At 44.1% G+C, this 25,421-nt stretch overlaps 2 long non-coding RNA genes across 2 annotated transcripts in view; one reads left to right on the plus strand and one right to left on the minus strand.

The window, feature by feature from the left end:
- LOC132537012 (uncharacterized) lies at window positions 1–25,272 on the plus strand. Its single transcript, XR_009548524.1, has 3 exons — window positions 1–68; window positions 22,447–22,488; window positions 25,200–25,272. It is a non-coding gene; the product is annotated as an uncharacterized LOC132537012 (long non-coding RNA).
- LOC132536778 (uncharacterized) overlaps window positions 1–25,421 on the minus strand; it is a 209,088-nt gene that overhangs the window by 124,785 nt on the left and 58,882 nt on the right. The gene's annotated exons all lie outside the window — the stretch shown is intronic.

The raw sequence follows: 25,421 nt of genomic DNA on the forward strand, positions 1-25,421 counted from the left end.
GGTGAGCCACAGAAGAAGAGAGGGAGAGAGAAAGAGACACCAGCAGCACAGCTCCACCACTTGTGCAGGTGGGAACAGGGTCTTGAACCCAGTAAACAGAGCATCTGTTAGCATCTCTTAGGATGGTAAACGTCACATAAGCACCGCATACAAGTAGCTCAATAAATATCTCCTAGGTATGCAAAAGTAAACTAGGCCCTTCAGTTCAAACATACTGGTTTAATATTTCTAATTTTTTATTACTTTTATTTATTGGATAGAGGCAGCTAGAAGTCGAGAGGGTAAGGAGAGGTAGAGAGGGAAAGAGACAGAGACACCTGCAGAGACACTCACAAAGCTTTCCCCCTGCAGGTGGGGGATGGGGACTTGAACCACATCCTTGCACCTTGTAACATGTGCGCTCAACCAAGTGCGTCACCACCAGCCCCCTCCTTTTTCTGTTTTACCAGAGAACTGTTCAGTTCTGGCTTATGTTGGTGTGGGGTTTTGAACCTGGGACCTAGGAGCCTCAGGAATAAGTCTTTTTGCTGAACCATTATGCTATATGACCCTCTGAAGTTTTTATTAATATTTTTTTAAACATGCTGGTATGACTCACCATAGTGTCCAATGTCACAGCAGGTATGTATCACTAGATGAGAAGGTGACCACCTTCTCTCCAACCCCACATGTGGGTGGGGCGGGGCACTCCCGAGGTCTGCAGTCCACAGACCTGGCAGCCATGCAGGTGCACTGGTGGCCATTGGCCTTCCATGTGTCTCCAGGCTATGGGTCATGTCATGTTATTCAAGAGAGGGGTGACAGCAAGTGTGGACTCAAACAAAGAGAAATGGGATACTCAACACTTTTTCTTCTCCCAGTGGACCACGGCAAACTGTTAATATGAAGTTAATATAATGGAGGTTACATCTGGCAACATGCAACAGGTTATTTGTGGATAATGATCACTGGCCTTGGCTTTCAGAGTCCCTGAATATGTGCTCCCACAGGTGCATAAATGACGCCCATCTACCAGGAAGTAACCATCTTAGTCAGCATGCATGAGCACATGTCTTATTTTAATTAATTTTCTTTTCATTTTTACCTCCAGGGTTATTGCTAGGGCTCTGTGCCTGCACTACAAATCCACTGCTCCTAGTGGCCATTTTTATTTGATAGAACAGAGAGACTGAGAGTATGGATCAACCCATGTCAAGGCCCATGTTCAGCGGGGAAGCAATTACAGAAGGCAGACCTTCCACCCTCTGCAACCTACAAGGACCCTGAATCCATACTCCCGGAGAGATAGAGAGTGGGAAGGCTATCAGGGGAGGGGCTGGGATGTGGAGATCAGGTTATGGGAATTGTACCCCTCTTATTCTATGGTTTTGTTAATGTCTCCTTTCTTAAATAAATAAAAAATAAAAAAAAGAACAGAGAGACTGAGAGGAGAGGAAGAGACCAGCAGACCTGCCTCACTGCTTATGAAGCTTCCCCCTGCAAGTGGGGAGCCAGGGGTTCAATCCCAGATCCTTCACTGGGTTCTTATACTTAGTACTATGTGCACTTAACCAGGTGTACTACTGCCCAGGCCCCTTTATTATTTTTTCTTTATCTTTTTAAAATCAGTTTTAAAAATATTTTTATTATTGAATAGAGACAGAGAAATTGAGGGGAGATAGAGATAAAAAGGGAGAGAGAGATAGAGAGGCACCTGCAGCACTGGCAAAGCTTTCCCCCTGCAGGTGGGGAACAGATCCACGTGCATTGTAATGTGTGTGCTTAACCAGGTGCACCACCACCTGGCCCCTCATGTCTTATTTTTATAATTCCTTTTTTTTTCCACTTTATTTATTTACTATTGGACAGAGAAAAAATGAGAAGGGAGAGGGAGGGAGATAGAGAGAGACAGAGACAGAGAAACACCTGCAGCCCTGCTTCACCACTTGTGAAGCTTCCCCCCTGCAGGTGGGGACCAGGGGCTTGAAGCCTGGTCCTTGTGCACTATAATGTGTGTTTAACGAGGCGCACCAATGCCTGGCCCTCATGTCTTATTCTATAATTTTAAGTAAAGGGTAATTCTTGTTTGCTTCTGGGGGTGGTCACTAGATTTTCTAGCTACCACTTTTTACTGTTTTACAGTCCAAATTCTGCCTCTGTAAACCTACAGGCCACCCAAGACTTCTTAAAGGATCAGTTCCAAGGGCTTTCTCAGTTTTCAAATTCTGGGCAAGCAGTGAATTTTAAACACTTATGTTGAAACTGTCCTCTTTAGGGGGCCAGGCAGTGGTCCACCTGGTTAAGCACACACACTACTGTGTGCAAGGACCTGGGTTCAAGGCCCTGGTCTCCACCTGCCGGGAAAAGCTTTGCGAATGGTAAAGCAGGGCTGCAGGGTGTCTGTCTTTTCTAACTAAATTCTGACCATACAAATGTGTCTTGCTACAATCCAGGGTTTAAAAAAGGGGGTGATAAAGTTACCTAGTTTTAAAAATATCACTGAGATTTTTTTTTCAGATTTTTGTTGATAGCATCTGATTTCATGAATCAGTAGTTAAGCTGTATTTTCACTCAAGTCATGAAACCCACTTCTTTTGTCCGACTATTTATCTGTGATCAACATTCACTGTGCATTTGGGGACAAAAATCTAAATGTAGTCACTCAGGTTTTCCCGTTCAGCAACATTCCCACAGGAGTGGCGTTCACCAGATGATTCCTGACAGGTGAGGCCTGAGAGGACCAGTGAAGCCTACTGGTCAGCTCAGAGCGAGGATACATACCTGGAGGTGGAGGCAGGAAAGCTGGACAACCTGTGGACACAGAATCTCGGTCAGTCAGGCCTTGAGGTCACCGGAACAGTCACTGACACACCTGGCTCACTGATCTATCACTGGAAGATGGTAATGTTGGTTGAAAGAACATAGGAGAATCAAAAGAAGAAATGTACAAACTTTTTAGTCTCTTTTTTCTTAAAAGAAACTTTTCTCCCTCGTTTTTAAAAGCTGATTTTTTAATTATCTTTATGTATTTATTGGCTAGAGACAGCCAGAAATCAAGAGGGAAGGAGTTGTTAGAAAGGGAGAGAGACGCCTGCAGCCCTCCTGTTCAACCACTTGTGAAGCTGTCCTCCTGCAGGTGGGGACCAGGGGCTTGAACTCAGGTCCTTGTATACTGTAATGTGTGTGCTCAATCCAGTACACCACTGCCAAGCCCCTTTTTATTTTATTTACTTATATTTTTGTCTTTATTTGATAGAGACAGATAGAAACTGAGAAGAGGGGGAGAGAGAGAGAGTCGAGAGAGAGAGAGAGAGAAACACCTGCAGATCTGCTTCACCAGTTGCAAAACTTTTCTCCTGCACGTGGGGACCAGGGGCTTGAACCCAGGTCCTTGTGCACTGTAATGTGTGCACTCAACCAGGTGTATCACCACTCAGTCCCTCACATATAGTTTTCTATTAAAATGTTAGTTGAATAAGTTTTAAAATTGGGATTTTCCTCCCCTCTACTGACCTGTTTTACATTTTGTTTCTTGATCTTCTTCTCCTTTTCCAGTGGTTTCTGGGAAGAAATAAGATGATATGTCATTTTCTTGATTAAACCCCCTGCCAGCTTAGCAGTCTCTGCAGAAATGGTGCTCAGCAGCTTTGGGGACTTCCTGAGGACCATGCCACCTCCCTCCACTTCACAGGGTTGCTGCACTTTACCTAGAATTACCAATGTCAAGATGTGTAACTATGTTGTGAAGACAAATATAGTTTTTTTAAAATCAATATTAAATCATCAAAAGCCCAGGAGGTAGTGCAGTAAATAATGTTGGGCTCTCACATACAAAGGCCTGAGTTTGAAACCACTGCATGTGCCAGAGTGATACTCTAGTCATGTCCTCTTTCTCCATCACTAATAAATATCTTAGTGGCAATTTAAAAATAAAATAAATAAAAAATGTGGGGCCAGGTGGTGTTGCACCTGGTTGAGTACACATGGTACTGTGCAAGGAGCAGGGTTCAAGCCCTCGGTCCCCACCTGAAAGGGGAAAGCTTCATGAGTGGGGAAACAGGGCTGAAGGTGTCTCTCTGTCTCTCTCTCTTCCTATCTCTTCCCCTCAGCTTTCAATTTCTGTCTCTATCCAAAAAAAAAAATAAGGAATGTAATTCACAATAAAGCAATGAAACTTAAGAATAAAAAAGTAGGAGTTGGTGTACTGCACAGAAGTAAAAGACTATGGTGGGGGGAAGGTTTAGGTCCTGAAACATGATGACAGAGGAATCTAGTGGGGGCTGGCTGAATCATTATGTGGAAAATTGAGAAATGTTATGCATGGACAGACTATTGTATTTTACTGTTGACTGAAAACCATTAATCCCCCAATAAAGAAATTCGTTAAAAGTGGTTTTAGTAAGAGAAAGGAGGACAAGGGAAGATGGAGAGTCTGTAGCCAAGGCCATGGGCTGTGCCAGGGCCTGGGGGCTCCCACAGGAACTTGCTGCCACAGTCACAAAGGGCAACCCAAGGTGGAGGTCCTCCAGGGAGCAGAGGGATAGAGGAGCAGAGGTCTAGCTGAGTCCCCCCACACAAAGCATCTGCAAGGCTTTCTTCTGCCACATTTCTCTCTGCACACTCCAAGGGAAAATGACTCCCTCCTGCTAAAATCCAGCCTTTTGGAATCTTTTCTGGAGTTCAAATTTGTATGTAAAAAATGTACATGTATTTACCAGGTCTTGTTGGTGGTGGTGGTAGTGGGGGACTTTGGAGCCTCATGCATGAAAGCCTTTTAGCTCAACCAGTAAGTGCTAGGAGAATGCAAAAAGGTCAAATAACAAAAAATAAGGTATTCTAAAGAACTTGGTTGGGGGTAGACAGTATAATGGTTATGCAAAGAGACTCTTAAGCCTGAGGCTTTGAAGTCCCAGATTCCATTCCTCCACTCTACCCCACAACCCCCAGGCATCAGCCATCAGCCAGAAATGAGATTAAACTTTTGCTTACTTTTATCCTAAACTAAACAGAGATGTCGGTTTGCAATAAAATCTCAATTTTTCTTTATGGAAATAGTAAGTCACAAATAACATTAGAATTATTTTAAATAATGTGAATATTCTTAGGAGTTAGTTTCTTTATTTGGTTGACACTGAAGACTGTACAAAATTAGTACAGACTTTATATTAAGAAAGGAAGTCAACACAACTTTGTTATAATGTAAGAAGGTGTAAAAAAAGGGGCCAGGTGGTGGCACACCTGGTTGAGCACACGTTATAGTGTGCAAGGACCTGGGTTCGAGCCCCTGGTCCCCACCTGTAGGGGGAAAGCTTCACAAGTGGTGAAGCAATGCTGTAGATGTCTCTCTGTCTCCTCTCTCCTCTATCTCCCCCTTCCTCTCAATTTCTGGCTGTCTCTGTCAAATAAATAAAGATTTAATAAAAAAAAAAGTGTAAAAAAGGTGGTAGGTGTGCACTTAACCTGCTGCACTACCACCTGCTGCTCAATTGGAGTAGACAGAAATGCTACATCTATTTTTTAGAAGCAGACAGAGAAGGGGAGAGGGACACACACAGAGAGAAGCCACAGCACTGAGAACACTTTCAATGCAAAGGGTCCAGGCTCGGACCAGGATTGCACATATAGCAAAGCAGTGCACTATGCAAGTGAGCTATTATCCTGGCCCAGAAATATTATTTTCAAGCTCTATTATGCAGAAGGATATGCATATTATATTCTTCTCATGTTAATTTCAACTTACATTCAACGAGTTCTGGAGGAAGTCCATTGCCTGAGACTAATTAAGAAAAAGTAAATTCATACTTTAAAGCATACAGGGGAATGGGCAGCAGTGTAGCAGGTTAAGCGCACAAGTACTGAGAGATAGTTAGGTCTTCAAGGAAACACAAATAGAATGACTGTTTAGTACAAAAATTCTTTTTATAAATTGTTATCTGTGACCACCTGTGGCCAGTAGTTTTGTATTCTTTAGGTCAGTTCCTTGCAGTGCTTGCTACTCCTCCAGCAGAGACCCTCAGACTCTCTTCCTCCTTTCCTTATTTAGACAATGAGGAGACTGTGAGCTCTGTAGCCCAGTCCAGGGGTTGAGGAGACAGTTCTGATTCAAGCATAAAAGTTGGGAGAAGGGGGGTGGTGGTGGAGAAGCAAGCTCCTGCCTGATGGCCACTGTTGGCGGCACACCCTTTTGCAAAAGCATAAATGCCTTGCTTCAGGTCCTTAGTTTTTTGCTTTGACAAGTAATTTTAACTGGACTTCATTTACAACAGTATGAAGCACAAGGAACAGTGTGAGGATACCAGTTCGAGCCCCCGGCTCCCCACCCTCATCCTCTCTGTCTGCCTCCTCCTCAATTTCTGTCATCCTATTAAAAAGAAATGTAAAAAATGGCCACAGGAGCAGTGGATTCATAGTGTTGGCACCAAGCCCCAACGATAACTCTGGAAGAAAAAAAAGAAAAAAGAAATAATATATTTAAATTTCAGCATATATATCTGCTAGCAGATAGATAAGGAGAAATTGAGAGAGATGGGGAGATAGAGAGTGAGACAGGCCAAGAGTCACCTGCAGACCTGCTTCACCATTCGTGAAGCTTCCCTGCAGGTGGGGTCCTTGTTCATAGCAACATATGCACTCTACCACAGGCACCATCACCCAGCCCCTGAATACTGACTCTCTATCCTAGCATCCACAGCTCAGATTCCTGGAGTATACAGAGATCAGAAGCAGCTCTAATAGCAATGGTAACTGAGTCTTAAGTATAAATGACAGTCCTGTGGTTACAGTGACATATGTATTAATGAAGGGGACCTCAAGGGACAGACACAGAGGGCACAGTATCCCTGTAGCACCCGAGATGGCAGGAATAAACTAGGACCTCAGGTCCACAGGTGAGATGCTCCACACGCCACGCCCACTCCTGGACCACAGCCCTGTTTTAAGGAGAGGCTTCCTGTGTTACATCCTTGATACTCTCACTTTCTGGGAGGGGCATTAACAGACTTTGTGTCTTCAGGGGTGCTGCCCCTTAGAGCTGCTCAGGTCAGAGAATGGATAGGGAGAACCTGGAGAGTATAGACACTCCCTGGAGCACCACTGCCAGAACATGTTTCCCAAGCCAGTGGGGAAGGAAGGAAAGAATGGGGGAGTCTGGCAGTAGTGCAGCAGGTTAAGCACAGGTGGTGCAAAGCTCAAGGACTAGTGTAAGGATCCCTGTTCCAGCCCCATCTCCCCATCTGCTGGGGAGTCCCTTCTCAGGTGGTGAAGCAGGTCTGCAGGAGTCTATCTTTCCCTCCCCCTCTGTCTTCCCCTCCTCTCTCCATTTCTCTCTGTCCTATCTAACAATGATGACATCAACAACAATAATAACTACAACAATAAAAAACAAGGACAACAAAAGGGAAAATAAATGAATAAATAAAATTATTTAAAAAGTAAAGAATGCACAGGAAATGGGAGTGGCAACAGGTATGGGCATGGCTTAGAAAGAAGGTGGAGGCGGGGCTTGGGAGTTGATAAGGCTCTGTTACAGGCCTGGTTTCTCCCTTTCTAGCTCTGCTAACATGGGCCCCTCAACATATCAGTAAATTACTCCCACGCTCATTTCTCGATCTCTCTCTCTCTCTCTCTCTCTCTCCTCTCTCCACACATGTATACTAAAATGTCTGTTCTCAATTTTCCTGAATAAAGCTTGAAATTTCAGGAGTTGGGCAGTAACACAGTGGGTTAAGGACATGTGACGCCAAGTGCAAGGACCAGCGTGAGGATCCCAGTTCAAGTCCCAGTTCCCCATCTGCAGGGGAGTCACTTCACAAACGGTGAAGCAGGTCTGTAGGTGTCTCTCTCTCCCCCTCTCTGTCTTCCCCTCCTCTCCCCATTTCTTTCTGTCCTATCCAACAATAATTACATCAATAAAAAATACAACAATAAAACAACAAGGGCAATAAAAGGGAATAAATAAATAAATAATTTTTTAAAAAAGCTTGAAATTTCTAATTCTTGGTTGAGTTTATGTGTGACAAATATACACTCAGGTAGGTAACAAACTTGGCTATACTCCACCATCACTGAGTAGCAGTGGAAAGGCCAGAAGTGATTAATTGTTTGAAATAGGGGAAAAAAAAAAACCAGTGATAAGGAGTATATCATGGACCTACATATTGTAATCTTAATAGATTGTAACCACCATTAATCACAAATGAAAAGGGGAAATAAAGCCTGCAGTATTGATAACACAGTGAACCATGCTACTAAGTGTCGTATGCTTTACATTGGTTTGTTCTAGCCCTCCCCCGCCAAGAGAATTGGATCAGTCCTGTTAATTTCACGGGCCTGCTTGGCCCCGTCCCAAGGAACCCCGAGAGAGGGTTCCTGAGTAAGAGAGTTCCTGAGTTCGAGAGTAAGGGAGAGGGTTCCTGAGTTCGAGAGTGCGAGAGTTTGAGAGGGTTCCCCAGTACGAGAGTTCTTGAGTTCCAGAGTAAGGGAGAGGGTTCCTGAGTTCGAGAGTAAAAGAAACTGTGCTTGCACCGCCGCAAAGAGACAGCAGAGTTCTGTTTGGTGATTAGTTTGTCTTAGTTTGTGAATCGTTGTTCCTGAATAAAGAAATACAGCTTCCCTGCCCAGCCGTTGTCTCCGCATCTCTGTTACCCGCCCGTGAAGCTAGCCGGCCGGCAAGAGCCTACGAATTTTAACAACTAAGTGAGGTCTGTGCTACATCTTATTATTATTAAGCATAAAACAGAGTGGATAGTACATTCTACTTATGGAAGAATACCTGAGTCACATTTATTAATCATTGCTTTTGCACTGCAAGTTCCAGGGGCAGAGGGTGGTTGGATATACGTGCTATACCCAGATTGTTCCTACAGCCACTGGAGTGAGGAGGGTAGGGGCTGAGAACAGGACTGGAGACTAGACAGCCTAAGCTTCAGTCCTCATTAAACCCTAAAAATATTATTTCTCGAGAATTCCATTTGAAAGAGAGGGGGAAACAAAAGAGCATGTATCACAAGGGTTAGGGTAAAAATAAACTTGTTATGTAGATGAATTATCTGCAAGCATTTAAAATAATTCCATTGTAATGTTGGGTTAAATAAGAACAACTAGCACACTTCTAAATAATATATTGATAAATTAAAAGACCAGAACCTGATGAGCCAGGTGGTGGTACACCTGGTTGAGCACACATATTACAGTGCTCCAAGACCCAGGTTCAAACCTTTAGTCCATACCTGCAGTGGGAAGCTTCACGAGTGGTGAAGTAGAACTGCAGGTGTCTGTCTCTCTCCTCTATGGCCCTCTCCCATCTCAATTTCTTTCTATTTCTAATAATGAAATTTTAAAAAAAGACTAAACAGAACATGATGTATAAATGATGAATATATGATGACCTGACTTAGAATATGAAAGCTTCATTATTTTAAGAAGACTCAGGAAGCCATTAACAGCTCAAAATGGCCTGAAAATACCTAAGAGAGAATGTAAAGGAAAAAAAAGACGTTTGTATATACTGTGTGTAGGCTTACCTCCTGGAGCTGTGTCAGCAGAGGATCCCTGAGGAAAAACTCTTGTGGTTGTGACAATGCCCACCGAGGAAGCAGTAATGCCCAGCAGGGTAGAAGAGAAGCCAGTGGTGCCCATGGGTACACCAAGGAGGTTGAAGTGGAATCAGATCCTATGACAGATGAGCCTGTGGATTCAGATCGTTCCTTAGACTGGCTTGAAGTCTGAGAGACAACAGAAGATGGTCCAGTGGTGCCAGAGCCCTGGGATGATGGAGCCTTGGTCTGGTGCCCTGCTCCTGCTGTTCCAGCCCCAGTGGGTCCACTGCTACTGCCTGCTGAGCCAGGCCGGGTGGTCCTGGAGTCTTGCACGGATTGCCCTGTGGTTCCTGCCTCCATGACAGATAGCCCAGTGGTTCTAGACTGCACTGCAGCTGGTTGACAGGTGCGAGGTTGATTGACAGATGAGCTTGTGGACTGACATCCTTCCTGAGGCTCACCTGAGGTCCCAGAGCTTTCTGCAGGTGGCCCTGTTTTTCCAGAGTGCTGGTCCAGTGGTGCTAGAGTCCTGGGATGATGGAGCCTTGGTGTGTTGCCCTGCCACAGATGATCCAGACACAGTGGAGCCACTGGCACTGCCTGGAGAGCCTGGTCGAGTGGCCCTAGCACCTTGATTGGACTGTCCTGCTGTGGTGCCCTCTTCTGTGCCTGTGGTCTCTTGCTCAGTTGGTGGAATGTGTGCTGTGGAAGCCCCTGTTCCTCCTGGTTAAGAAAAAATGATGTCAGTGCATTGGAATCCTCTGAGCAGGTAAGATTCCCACTCCTGGTCAGTACCAATGGCTGGGGGTACTGACACAGGTGTCACAATGAGTTCCATGAAGCTTTCTTTCTTTGTCAGGAGGCCAGGTCGTGGTGCACCTGGTTGGGCACATGTATTACAATGTGCAAGGACCCAGGTTTGAGCCCCCAGTCCCCACCTGCAGGGGGAGAGCTTTGCGAGTGGTGAAGCAGTGCTGCAGGTGTCTCTCTGTCTCTCTCCCTATCACCCCCTTCCCTCTTGACTTCTGGCTGTCTCTACCCAATAAATAAAGATTAAAAGGACAAAGGGTAGATAGCATAACGGTTATGCAATCACTCTCATGCCTGAGGCTCCAATGACCCAAGTTCAATCCCCTGCCCCACTATAAGCAAGAGCTGAATAATGCTTTGGTAAAAATTACATTAAAGAAATAAAAGGAAGGAAAATTATTAATAAATGCATTTTTTAATTTTTAAAAAAATATATTAATTATCTGTAACTCTGATGTTTGACTCCTTCCATGAGGGCTTTGGGGTTTGTGCAGAAAATGACCTAAGAATAAACAAATATTTCTTGGAGCATCAAAAAAGTGCATATTGAGAGAAGACTATCATAATTAAGGCCAAGACATTCTTGGTGTCTCCCCTACCTTGAAAGTAATTTGTACCTTGACAATTGTTCCTGATGTATGTTCAACTAAAAACATCTTTGATCTTCTTGTTCCTTTACATGTGGTTTTATCCATAAAATCTTTGATGGAGTTCTGATCAGTGATACACTGGACAGTCTCCCATCTTGAGGTATCTGGGAACATCCCTCCAGACTTCCTCAGACTAGCTATTTGGATGGGTGGGATCTCAGTGTCCTAGCATATGGCTAAGGTTCTCCATCTGAGTAGTAGCCATTGCTTCTTGCATTTAATAAGCAAAGTAGAACTTTGAAAGTCTGTGTTTCCATGGGACTACCTAGTTCCATTCCAGATGGCACATATTCTAACAAAATTACAGATATTAAATACAGGCAAGGGCCTACATGTACCTAGTATAAGCAAGGGACAATTATATGCCTCAAAGTAAAAGTGCTTAATAAATAGCCCTTTATGATTAGACTTAGATAGCATAAGCCTGGTATTCTAGTAGAATGTCCTAAAGAAGGCATCATAAATTCTCTAATCACATATTTATTATTTAGGCTTATACACCCTCCTCTCCTACCCCTTACTTCACTTCTCTCAATCACTTTATGTAGTTAATTGAGTATCAAATAACTCAAAAAGAATTTAAGTAAGATATATTCTTCCATCTTTTTAAATCTCTTCTGACAGAGCATCAGCATTATTGTTACCCTTAGATTAATTTTAGAAGAGACACTATACAAATGGCCAAGAGATATACAGGCAAAAATTACACATCAAGTAAAGGACAAGTACTGTCCCAATGACAACCATTATTAGAATCATTAAAAAACGAGGGGGAGATAGCATAATGGTTACGTAATCAGACTCTATGCCTGAGGCTCCAATGACCAAAGATCAACCCCCCATACCACCATAAGCCAAAACTGAGCACTGCTCTGGTATTAAAAAAAAATCATTAATCAAGTAACTGAAGAAAAACTTGAGGCTAACTAAGACCTCACTAAAATCCTAGGTCTATTTCCTCCCCAAAATGAAGCCATATTCCATAAACCCAATACTGGTTTGGATACAACAAATTACACTCAACATGGGGAGAAATTCTAACCTTATTAGATAAAGGGACTACAAATAAGGGCAAGAGACTAGCTCACTTATCTATGACCTTTTTGGCCACGATTAGGCCATGTTATCATCACCTGGGGTCCTAGACAGGGAATCCTTGAATACCCCATAGATTCTCCCCTAGACCTCTCTCTATTATCACTGGTCATATCTATTAGGAACATCATCATAAGGCCTTCTGTGGGCTTCTCAGGACCATACCTTAACTATGAACAACTCTCCAAAGGGAGGCTGGATTATCCTATTCTGCCACTCAAAGAAGACTGATTCTGAAGTGAGTGTATCTTAGAATGTTCTCAGATGTGATTATCAACTGTGAGCTAAGCCTGACAGGGACTTGGAAGTTGCAGAGGCTCTAGTGCTAAACATGAATAAATATGAGCCCCAGGTTAGCTCACTGAGGTAAACAGTTAATTGCATTTATATATTTTTTGTTAAATTTGCAAGTAACTCTCTACCCTAATCCTGATTTCTAGTACTACTCTCAACTCTGACACCATCTTTTCAGACAATATTGTTAGTCCACCTCCATGTTAGCTCATAAGCTCAAGCAAAGATACTAAGACATAAGTTCCTAGGAACACTCCTAAAATAGACTTCCTAGCTCCCTTGTACCCTAAGCTCTGTACTTTCATCTGCATTATACTTACCTTATGGTTCCTGTTAACTAAACATTTTGTCCTGTTTTCCATCTTACTGACTTTCAGCCACCAAATTGCAGGTGCTACTGTGATTCCATCCTGACTTCCCTGGGAAGATGATCTCACCAATGCTTCCCAGAACTTCACCTCTCCAGAGCCCTACTCTACTAGAACAGTCCAGGGGTAGAGACTGACGGACCAACACCTGCCAGGATAGCCGGAGGGTGCTTCTTCCCGAGCTAGTGCTCTCTGGGTTGGAGAGAACTCAACTGGAGCCGATCTAGGCTGCTGCGTGGGAGAGGGATCAGGAACTCATGCTGCACTAACTTTGCAGGAGATACACTCTGGAACTCTCGGAGCTGGAAAGCAATTTCCAAGTGTCTTTAATCAGAAGAGCAGCTGTTTTTATACTCTCTGAGTAGGGTGGAAACAGGATGTGACATAGAGGGTGGAGCGAAAAGTGACTGGTGGAAGATCAGGGTGTGACAAGGAGAGACCTTCTAAGTGGTAATAGGTGTAGGGCTGATCTAGAAAGGAAGTGAAGGTAGGACTACAAAAATAATGGAGAAAAAAATATATATACATAGATAAAGATAGATCTTAGATAGACAGGCAGATGGTAAGTAGTAGAATCAGCCCATATAGGTAACATTGGGAGACTGCAGTTTTCAATGCAGGGAATGGGACACAGACCTCTGGTGGTTGAAACAGTATGTAATTATACCCCCATTATCATACAATTTTGTAAATAAGTATTAAGTTGACAATAAAAAAAAGTCCGGATTTGGCGGTGGTGCACCTAGTTAAGCGCACATATTACTAAGCACAAGGCCCATGCAAGAATCAAGGTTCTGGCAGTCGGGCTGTAGCACAGTGGGTTAAATGCAGGTGGTGCAAACCCAAGGACCTGCATAAGGATTCCAGTTCAAGCCCCCAGCTCCCTACCTTCAGGGGAGTCGCTTCACGGCAGTAAAACAGGTCTGCAGCTATCTCTCTCTCTCCCCCTGTCTTCCCCGCCTCTCTCCATTTCTCTCTGTCCTATCCAACAACAATGACAACAATAATAACTACAACAATAAAACAACAAAGGCAACAAAAGCGAATAAATAAATAAATTAAATTAAATTAAAGAATCCAGTTTCTAGCCCCCACTCTCCACCTGCAGGGGGGAATGCTTCACAAGTGGCAAGGCAGGTCTACAAGTGTCAATCTTTCTCCCTTTCTATATCCCCTAACCTCTCAATTTTTCTCAGTCCTATTAAATAAAATGGGGGAGGGAATCTGTGTTTAGAGAAAAGGAGCTTTCCCATGTGTCTGTATCATCTCTTTGTCATAAATGACAGTTTTACTGCTGGGATTCAGTGCCTGCACCAGAAAGCACCACTGTGGATGTGCCGTGGCAAGAAAGGAGTAAGAGGCCCAGAGGTAGTCTGAGCACTAACTACTGTGCCAGGACTGTGGGGCTGTTCACCCATTCACCATGGAATTAAGGGCCTTATGTATCTTGGGACTGTAAGTCTGGAGCTTTAATTCTAGTTCCATCTCTCCAGCCTGACACACTCTCTATTCTTTTGCAATTATCATCTGGATATTTCTGAATGAATCCTGTTATGGCTGGCTTTTCTACCACAGCCTCTGTTTAGATGCTTAAAATAACTAGGTTCAACACTCACGAGTGATCTGATACAGTGCTAAACCCATCCACATGGAGGTGTAAAGATACAACTTACTATCCACAGGCACTACTATATGTATAACCTCATTAAAAAAAAATACACACACCATGATGCCAACCTAACTTCCCTGAGCAGACAACTCCACCAATGTGTACTGGAGCCCCAAATCCTCATATCCCTGCTCCACCAGGAAAAGAGAGAGCCAGGCTGGGAGTATGGATCCACCTGTCAATGCCCATGTCCAGCAGAGAAGCAATTACAGAAGCCAGACCTTCCACCTTCTGCACCCCATAATGATCCTGGGCCCATACTCCAAGAGGAATAAAGAGTAGTAAAAATTCCAAGAGAGGGGGTAGTTTGGAAATATCTGGTGTTGGGAATTGTGTGTGGAATTGTACCCCTCTTATCCAATGGACTTGACCTTCATAATTAAATCATTTTAAAAAGGAGAAAAATACACATAACATTGAGATTCACAGCTACAATATCCTTCTTATCTTACATACCTTCCAATGGCCATAGGCTCCCTGAACTACAGTTCATTTAAAAAAACTCTGTTTTCCAGTTTTAAGCACTTACTTAAGGAGAAAGACATCCTCTGGCAAAGCAACTCATCTCTCACACGAGCAGTGCTGGTCCAGAAGACAAGACCTCACACATCCAAGTTCAGTGTCACAAAGGCAAGCCTGGGGCTCTTCTTGCTGAGTTACTGCCAAGGCACAAGGACAACCCCACCCTAACCCCCTTTCAGCTGACCCCTTCACACTGTCCTCAGGATATCAGTTGTCTCTTCTCACACCATCCAGTTGCATGCCTTGCTACCTCTGCATTTGCTGCCTATTACTTCTAAAGGATAAATGCCCAAATCCACCACAGTCCTCAACCATCCACCTCAGTGTTCTTGTCGCCAAAAAGGAACCCACTGCCCGCAGCTTCTCTCCTAAGGTGTAAGCTTTCTATTTTTCACAACACCTCAGTGCCCATCTGCCACATGGCTGAGCAGTTTCCTCCCCTAGCAGACTGAGGTCCTGCTTTCATGGGGTCAAATCTTGGAAAACAACAGTCCCTGCAGGTTCTGGCAGGTTCACTGACCTCGCCAGTCACAGGAACGAATACTTAGGAGACAGAATTTCAAGTGCATGAATAAGCACCACCACATCTGCAAACTGGACAGAGCCAGGTTGTCTCTACCAGGCAGGGAGAAGCCTGTCTGCCTACCTTGTCTACAGCATCTTCTCTGGGCATGCTTCTCCCCAGCGCTGAGCTGGCCTGGCTAAGGCTGCACTTCTGTCCCGAGGCCCTGCTGAACATGGTCACTGCGGGCTGTGGATTGAGGGAAAAGTTGTCTCTGGGTGAGGATGAGCATGAGCATGAGCTGGGAATGTGACCCACGCCAAAGGCAGTGGCGAATCTGCTCTGAGCCCAAGGGGCAGGACAGGGACAGGGGCTGCAGTTCTCCATCACCCTCACATGGAGAAGGGCCCATCTCCACCCAGCGCCCTGAATTTTATTAAGTGCGCTCTTCCTGCATAGTAGGAATAATGATGTTTAAGTGCAAGGACTCCAGGATTTTCTCTAAAGGCATTTATTTATTTATTTTACCACCAGGATTACCACTAGGACTTGGTGCCTGCATGAATGACGAATCCACAGCTGCTAGTGGTCTTATTTTTTAAAAGTTTATATTTACTTACTTATTTTCAATTTTGTTGCCCTACTAGTGGTCATTTTTGTATTATTTTTTATAAATATAGAGAGAAATTGAGAAAGTTGAGATTTAAACTCAACATAAAGAACACAATAAAATGTGGTCAGAATATACGAGTAGGTGACTCTCTAGAGATACCCCTGGCCCACAGACATAGGCAGAAATGCTCCAGTTCACTCAGCATCAGAAATGTGCATATCAAAACCACTTTGAGATACCACCTCACACCTGTGATACGGACTCCATCAGTAAAACAACAGAAGGTAAGTGTTGGAGAGGATGTGGAGAGAGGGGAACACTACTGCACTGCCTGTCGGATGCAAACTGGTGAACTGAGTATGGAGAATCCTTAAACAAATAAAAAAGGAAATACCACATGACACAGCAATTCCACTCTTTGGCATATACCCAAAAGACAGAAAAGCACTGGTTCAGAGGGATTTGTGCACCCCCATGTTCACAGCTGCTTTAGTCACAATAGCAAAGACCTGGAAACAACCAAAATGTCCTTCTGACAGATGCTTAGATGAAAAAAAGAGTGTTATGCAGTAATCAAAAAGGATGGTGTTTTGTCCTTGAGATAAAGTGGCTGAAACTGGAGAAGATGATGTTCAGTGAAGCAAGTTAGGAGTAAGGACAACTGCAGAATGGTTTCACTCATATGTGGCATAGTGAGTCTACATGTGTGGGAAAAAACAAACAAACTGTGAACCTATTTCTAAGACTGTGTGAGCACTCTAGTGGTTTATCTATGGGTGTGGGGATGGGGACACAGACTAAATGTTTACTAATAAGAGGCTTCAATAACCCCACTAACTCCTGCCCAACTAGACACCCTCCCCCACCACCAGTGGGTTCTCTCTTGTGGAGGCTAAACTTTCTTTCCCAGGCACAGCTCTGCTGAAAGATAATAATAACTAAGGCAAACAGACCTTGAGCAGTGGGTCCAAGTCCCACCCCTTAACCTTGCAGCCTCTGCTTCTGGGATGACGCCTTTTGTTCTCCAGCCTGTGCCCTGATATAAGGCTGTACCGCCCCTTTGTCCTGTGCCAGACTTATGAGAAAGATCTGAGACCCTGGCTCAAGCATAAATAAAAGGCTCCTTTCCTCCTACACCCACCTCGGCTTCAGTCATCTTGATTATAAATAGTGTTCCTCAGCAACCTCACTCTTTGTTCAATCCACAGACCTACAGCACAGCTCTACTGTCATGGGGGACATGGCCCAGGGAGGGGCTGGGATCCGGGATGGGTGGCCGTGATGGCACCTGTGATGCAGCCCACAGAGCTGCAGCCTCACTGCTCATGATGGCTCTACCTGTGCCCACTGTGACAAGGACCACTTGAGAAGCCTCAGACATGGCCAACCTCAGACTAAGCAGCTTCTGCTCTTTCTTCTCCTTCCCTGCTGCTGGACAACTCTGTCCTCAGACAGCCTCCCACTGGGTCCTGAAATGTCCAGGCATAACACCCATGGGAGGAGAGGTAGAAGCCCAGCAATGCCCAGGGGGACTGATGGCCACATGCCTCTGAAGCTCCAGTCTCCATTCCTTCTACAAGGAACATTTCTGAGCCAGAAACTAACTAGGACAGAACTGTCTGTGGGATTGAAAGTTGTTGGCCTGTTGGTCTCTGTGTTCAGAAGCAAGGGTGAGCCGCCACAGATGACCTACTATGAGATTCCGGCCTCTGGCTTTGGGAAACAGGATTATGGCTGGTGTTTTAATTCAAACACTAGGGTGCAGCCCTCTTCATATTTGCCAGGGCCTGGAAGAATGGGTTCAATCTCTGTGAAGGGCTTTGCCTTTATAAAGCTGGAGGCCTATAAAGGAACTGGTCTGACACCAGGACAGCAAGACATGAATCCGACTTGGCTAGTCTAGAGCAAGGTCTGCTACCTCTCTGGGGACAGGGTCATCAGGCATCATTATGAGAGCTGATTATGACTCATGAAACTCACAGGCCTTCTCCCTGTTTCTTTCCCTCTCTCTATTACACACCACACACCCACACACCCACACACACACACACACACACACACACACACCATGCATAAAAATATTGACTTTTCTGTCCAGATACTATGTATTCATTTTCTCATTACTATATTTGTGATAACCAAGAGTACATTTTGCTTAAAGGAAAAGATTTCTTTGAAAGGAAAGAAAAGAAAGAAATAATGAAAGGCAAAGGGGTATAAACTAGTCCTTTCAGTTCCTTTGACACTCAGATACTTAATGCACACACAAAAAAAGTGGTGTCTAGAATTTAAATAATAGTACCAGATAAACAAAAAGATAATATACCTGAGATACCTTTCCTTCCTAGAAAAACTGAAATAACCCTTTTTAGTGAATCTAATATATTGTCTTGATAATGACTTATAATATTACTTATTTCTAAATGTATAGACTGTTCATGTAGTACAAGCACAAGTATGTTATATAGAGGGATATAAGTAGATCTGTAAATTTTTGTACATCTGTTTTCATTCACTTATATTATTACTATCTTAGAATATATTGAGGAAGACTGAGAGCCTAAGGGAAGGAAATAGAGTGGTAAGAAAAAGGAGAGAAAATCCTGGAAGACTGACCTTAAAAGAAGACTCAAACTGTGTACAGTGATGCTGGATATGTGTTGATGGATGGATCAGGGATGTTTTTAGATTTCTCTAGTGTCGCAGGCAATCCAGGAAGTGATGCAGTGTGTGTCTGGATTAGGCATGGACTCTATTCTGAGACTGGGATGAGGTAGGATTCCGATTCCCATTAGAAAGAAACTCATCCCACAGTGCCTAACCATGAATACCTGCTTCAAAACCAGGTTATTTTGAAAGAAGACAGGGATGTTTTTGACCAGTTTCTTTTTTTTAAATTTCTTAGGAGCCATTTTCTCCCTACCATTCTAATACTCTCCCATCAATAATTATATATTGAAAAACCATATTAGCTTGCTATGTAGTATGACCAGACTAGGATGTCTAGTTAAATAATTTTATTATTCTGACTTTTTTCTTTTTTTTTTAACCACCAGTGTTATTGCTGGGGCTCATGCTTGCACTATGATTCCATTGCTCTCTGCAGTCATTTTTTCCTTTTCTAATTTGCCACGCCAGAGAGATATAGACATGGGGAGAGAAGGATAAAGGCAGACATCAGCAGCACTGCTCCACCACTTGGGAGGTGTTCTCCACTCCCTCCCCCACCCAGGAATAGGGTCCAGTGACTTAAAACAAGGTCCTGCCCCTGGCTCCTATGTGTGTGCTACCAGGCGCACCACTGCCAGGCCCCTGGTGACTCTTAAAACAAATACTGTCCATTAAAAGGCAGAAGCCTGACAGACAGTATGTGACTCAGTGCCCTCTCTGCTTTCAGTCTTTGCTCATAGAGGCATCCTTGATGAAGGACTGTATGTAAAGGAAACATTTCCATGGTAACATACATCATTCTCCTCCTGGACTTAAGACTGGTTGGGCTTTCTTCCTACTCTCCTTCTATAATGCTCTCAACTAGAAAGTGGGTCTGGCGGCCTCCTGGCTCTCCACCTCCTGTCAGAACACACGTCATCAAAGAATGTCCACAACTCCTTTGCCAATGGATTCATTCTTTCAAAAATGGTTTTATGAGGATAACATTGCTTTTATGTACACACACACACACACACACACACACACACACACACACACACACACTTATGCTCCTGGAAATAGTGTGTCTGTGACAGCATCCATGTGGATATCCTACAGTGATATTTACTGTTTAGAATTATATAATTAGATGACCACTTCATGAAATAGGGGCAAGGCTTGTGGAATATCTATTATTTCCAATAAAAGCCTGGGAGTCTATAGTCATCTCAAAAGGAAAAGATTAAAAGACTCAAAGCTGTAGGTGCAACTGGCTTCAGAGGGTCACTCTGTCAACTCTCAGTTATGACACTGACCTTTGACCACTGACATCACAGCCCAGGGTCCTTGGTTACAGCAGAATCTTCAGTCTCGGAGACTGAGCTGAACAGTGCACGCAGTGCTGTGCCCAGCTTTCTCTTTCGCATCAAGGAGTGAAGAGTAGAGGATGTCTGCGTCTACCAGAAACTCTTCCAGGCTTTCAGGGTGTCTGCGCTGGCTGCCCTGCTTAAGGTAGAGTCTGTTCACATGCCCTGTGTGACCAGCAGAGGAGGAGGAGGGTGGTCCCAGGAGGTGCTCTGTGTGATTCCCACTGACAGGATCCTCAGCTACAGCCCTGGTCTCATCAACAATTACTTGTGCTCATGAGATTCCCTTCTGTTGATGCCAGAGAGCAGCCTTGACCTGTTAGGATCTGAGTCCTGTGGGCTTACTATGGGCACAGCTAAGGAATAGCTTAGTACTTCTTTGAGTTGAGAAACATTTGAATGTTTGGTTTATTCTCAGCTGATCATGGGATTCCTGCCCCCCTCAACCCCAAAGTGATGACTGACTTAAGATTAGAGTCAGTTTTCCAGAATCCTGTTATCTAAGTGTGTATGTTAACCTGAGACCACAGTGGAATGACTTCTTCACACTCTTGGATCTATGCAATCTGACCCCTATAGGTCACACATAGATCTGTTTAAAATTATTTTTATTAGAAAGGAATAGAGAGAGAACAAAAAAGAAGAGAAAAGAAGCAGAGAGAAATGAAAAGGGGGAGAGGAATGGGTAGGGAGAGAGGCAGAGTCACTGAGGCAAAAACTGCAAATGATACTTGGGGTTGATTATGCTCCGCAACACTCTAGACACTCTGCTGCCTTCAGGCCTTGGCCCTGTCCCTGAGTTGGTTCTTTGAAACATTTCTCATCCTCTCTCCTTTGACCTCTTAGTGTCCCCTTACATTTTTTATCCTTATATTGTGGGTCAGTGTTAATTCACTACAGTGTGATTTGTTGACACGGGGTGTCTACACAATACTCTCACCCCCACTGAGGTCCTTTCCCAGCAACAAGCACCATGGCCCCAATACCCTCACTCCCCCTAACTCCCTCTCAGTGTCTCCTTTCTACCATGTCCTGAAATTCTGCTACTTCCTTGTCCCCTGACACTGAAATGACAGGCCATGTGCCCTGTCCTTGAAGCTTCCCTCCATTACCACCAGCCCTGAGTGACCTCAACTCTCACAGGAGCTCTGTCTAGCTCAAGACTCCTGAATTGGGTCGCTGAACCCTTCTGGGGAACTAGAATCCTCTGTAATACTCTGTGAGTGCTGACATCAGCAGGAGCCCATGTTCCACCTGCCAGTGACAAACTGCCCTGTGGGTCTGCTTTGTTGCAGCTCTTCTGTGGAGAAGGGTAGTCCAGAAGAGAAGAACCTAGTGTTGCCTCATGGCCATATCCAGTTCTTCGGCTCTGGCAAATTCCAGAAGGGTCGGAGGTGGCAGAAAAGGCAACTGATCTTATATTCCAACGTTTTGCTCATCTCCAACACAAAGTATATACCTGCTCAACCTGAAGTTAGTGTAATGCACCAAAGTAAAAAACTCTGGGGTGGAGGACTGGGGGGTGGGGGGGAATACAGGTCCTGGAAAAGGATGGCAGAGGAGCTAGTGGGGGTTGTATTATTATGGGGGAAACTCTCAGGGAAAACTGAGAAATATTATATATGTACAAACTACTGTAGTTACTGTCGACTATACATTAATCCCCCAATAAAAAATGACTAAAAGCAAGAAACACACCCATCATCTCCTCAGGAGAAACCCAGATGCTCGCCGTTTGCTGGGATACAAGCTAACAGTGCTGTGCTCTATTCCCTCCCAGGTACAAGAGTCACTTCCAAATCAACTACTTGGTGCCCCTGATGGACATGAGGGTGGAACCCAACATAAAGAAAGCTGAGAGAGCCCGCACATCACTGGTCCTGGGCTGGGCTGACCACAGCTTCATGGTCTCTTTTCAGTAAGACTGCAGCCAGGCCCTGCCTATCTCTTCATGACTCTCAGGGGGAGCACAGCTCCATCTGGGGGTCTCTTAGCCACAGGTGCTCTGACCCCCACAAGGACAGCTCTGTGCTCTCCCTTGTCCTCCAATGGCTCTGATTCAGGCAAACACATGTAGCTGCTAAGATCTCTGCAAGTAGGGACCCGGGGATTGAAACCAGGTCCTTGTGCATGGTAGAATGTGCAGTTAACCACCAGCACCACCAACTGACCCCAAACCCAATTTCTCCTCCATTTAGAAGATTTCCTTGTCAACCCAGCAAACTGTTAAAGAGCAGGGCCCCTCAGCACCCACTGACCAGGACAGGCCTCCTGGATCACACAGTCCCACCAATAACAATCAATGATGCTGTTTACACTGGCCGGCATTATAATATGTTTGTGTGAATTTTGTGCATTTTAACTTTTCTTCTCCCCTTCTCTTGGATTTCAGATCAGTTGAGAAGATGGAGCAATGGTACAACAAGCTTTATGAGTATGTCCTTATTTCACATATTTCAAATCTTCAAGTTCTCAGAATGCAGAGCCCTAGCAGTCAATGCCCATCGCTCTTTTCCCCCTTCTCTCCACGCTGTGATGGGAGCTAACATCACCCTGCACCATGTATTAAATGGCCCTGACTTAAGGGCAGATTTCTTCACGGGCTGGTTCTCAAAGGAAATATACCTGCCAGCCCTACAGCCCAGGGAGGTTCTGGCCTGGACGCCAGGCAGGAAAGCTGCCAGGAGGATGGGATCTGCAGCCCTGGTCTCAGAGACCTGTCACCATAGACATGTTTTCTTGGATCTGTCTCATTCTCTGGAAATACATTTGCATACTGTTTCTCTTATTAGATCTTGCATATATCTTCAAAAAGTTGGTATGCTGAAAAAGCAATGAAAAATGCTGAAATGATTAGCCAAACACAAGTCATTTGAAAATAGTTTAACAGATCATTTCTCCTTCTCTCTTTTGGGTCACTGTGGAATCCATTAGAAAAATTTACACTGCCGTTCTCGACTACCTGGACACCATCCTAGAGGAGGCAGAAGGCAACTGTGTGAGTGTTTTTAACACTAGAACTCACATCCCATGTTCCTGCTTTACATAGAAAGTGGTCTAGAGATGACGGAAGAATCCAACACTTACCATCCAGAAATATGTGTTTTCCTACTTACACACATCTCTATAGACACAAAAAAAGGGAGTCGAGACTATATGCAACATTCTCTTGCACATAGAGTGGTTTGCATTGCTCCCTGTGGATTATTTCCCCCTGGAATGGGTGACTATACTAATTAAAGAGAAAATAACAAGCTCAGTTTTCTTTATGTTACTGGATCAAAAGCAAGCTAGGAGGGACCAGGCAGTGGTGTACCTGGTAGAGTGCACATGTTACCATGCAAGAGGACCTGGGTTCAAGTCTCTGAGTCCTACTTGTGGCAGGGGGAGCTTCATGAGTGGTGAGGCAGTACTGCAGGTGTCTCTCTACTTCTATGCCCCTTTCTCCCCCTTCTTCTTCCCCTTTATCAAATAAAATGAAAAAAGAAGACAATGACAGCCAGGAGCTGTGGAGTCATGATGTAGCCACCAAGCCCAGTGGCAAAAGAAAGTACTTTGAGTATCATTTGTTTTCTGGAATTGCAGTACAATAGCTACGACATTTACTATGGGGAACTAAGACATTCTCTTACCCATATTTTCAGTAGTGACTGAATAATGGTTAATAAGCTTATACAACTATAGGGGTAGAGTTCCATGCTCACCCCACTCCAAAGCCCTGTGTTTCCCATAAGAGATAAACCCATAGTTGTCATAAACCTTGAGATAGCTTGGCACTTCCATTAGGGGGGAGGGGCTGGAGGTGATTATGTTTAATGAATTGAGGAGGTGAGAGCTACTAGGTGGTTTCACACATTTAGGAATATAAAGAAATGAGTCATGTGAACTTGAACAAAGTAATTCAGAGTATCTTCTCCAATTTGTAAATGTACTTCTTTCACTAAGTTAGAATCTTTCAGTCATGTGACCTTGGATATTTTTTCTTTATCATCTTAAATCTTTCCCCATTTTCAGGTATGGAAACCATCTTCTTCCTTTGGAGTTCTTTTGTTTGTTTTACTATTGATAAATACACAAAGAAATTGAGTGGGGAGGCGAGATAAAGAAGGAAAGAGACAGAGTCACCTAGAGCACTGCTTAACTACTCATGAAGTTTTTCCATTACAGGTGGGGCCTAAGTGTTGAATGTGGGTCCTTGTCCATGGTAATGTGTGTAATTAACTAGGTGTACTGCCTTGCCTGGCCCTGAGGAGGGTTCTTTCTTCCTTTCTCTTTTTCTTTCTTTTTTCCAGAGCACTGATCAGCTTTGACTTATGGCTTATAGTGGTCTGGGGGATTGAACCAGGGACTTTGGAGCCTCAGGCATGACAGTCTCTTTGCATAAACATTATGCTAAGAGGTCCCACTACGTTATTCTCATAAGATCCCACTTACAGATATACTAGACCTATGGATTCTGTCTGCATGTCCCTTGGATACTGTGTGCTCTTTTTACAATTATTTATTTCATTAGGATGGGATCATTTTTAATGATCTATCACAAACCAATTCCTCCTTAATTTCTCATCTTCATTAACAGCTTAGTATGTCAATAAGGCTTTCTGGCAGGGCAGTGGCACCCAATCCTGGGTTCTGAACTTGGTAAGGTGTGTGCCGAACCAGCTGGACAATTGCCTAGCCCTCTTTTTTTTATTTCTTCTTTTGCATAATTTGAAAACTGCATCATATCAGGGTTGGCCTTCACTCTGCAGCGTTGATGCCATTTTCCTGCTTCTTCATACACCAGCCAATGCTTCTCAAGTGGAGGGGGCAGTTCAAAGCATTTGATTAGATAGTTGACATTTTAAATTAAAAAGTATTTAATCAGCTGGGAGTTACCTGTGTGTATATCCCGAGTCTAGAAAGCAAGCAGGAAGAAATCCACATATCCTTGTCAACACACTTCTGAACATGCACTGAAAATCCAAGGATTCACTAAAATCTACAGTGTTGACTCTAAACCACAGTCACTCCCAGGGGTCAAGTAGCTTTGTTACTGGACACAGGGCTCTCTCTCTCTCTCTAGGGAAACTAAGCTGCTGGGAATGTGTTCTTCCACTCCTCACTCCAAAGGCTTATTGTGACCCTGACTTCTTTCTCTCCCAGGAGTTTGAGGAACCTGATCAGGGGTCTGTGAGTTCCAGGATGGAAGAAACCACAGAGCCACCTGCAGGTGAGTGTCAGGGCAATCTACAAAGAGGCTGACAGGAGTGAGACATTAACTGAAAGGCTCAGGGAAAATGGTTTCCAGCTTAGCTTCAATACCTTCTGACAGGGAAAAGGGCAGGCAATAGGCCTCCATGCATTCAGCAGACACTGACCAACTCA

The sequence above is a fragment of the Erinaceus europaeus genome, chromosome 2, assembly GCF_950295315.1.
Source record: "Erinaceus europaeus chromosome 2, mEriEur2.1, whole genome shotgun sequence".
Taxonomy (NCBI): Eukaryota; Metazoa; Chordata; class Mammalia; order Eulipotyphla; family Erinaceidae; genus Erinaceus; species Erinaceus europaeus.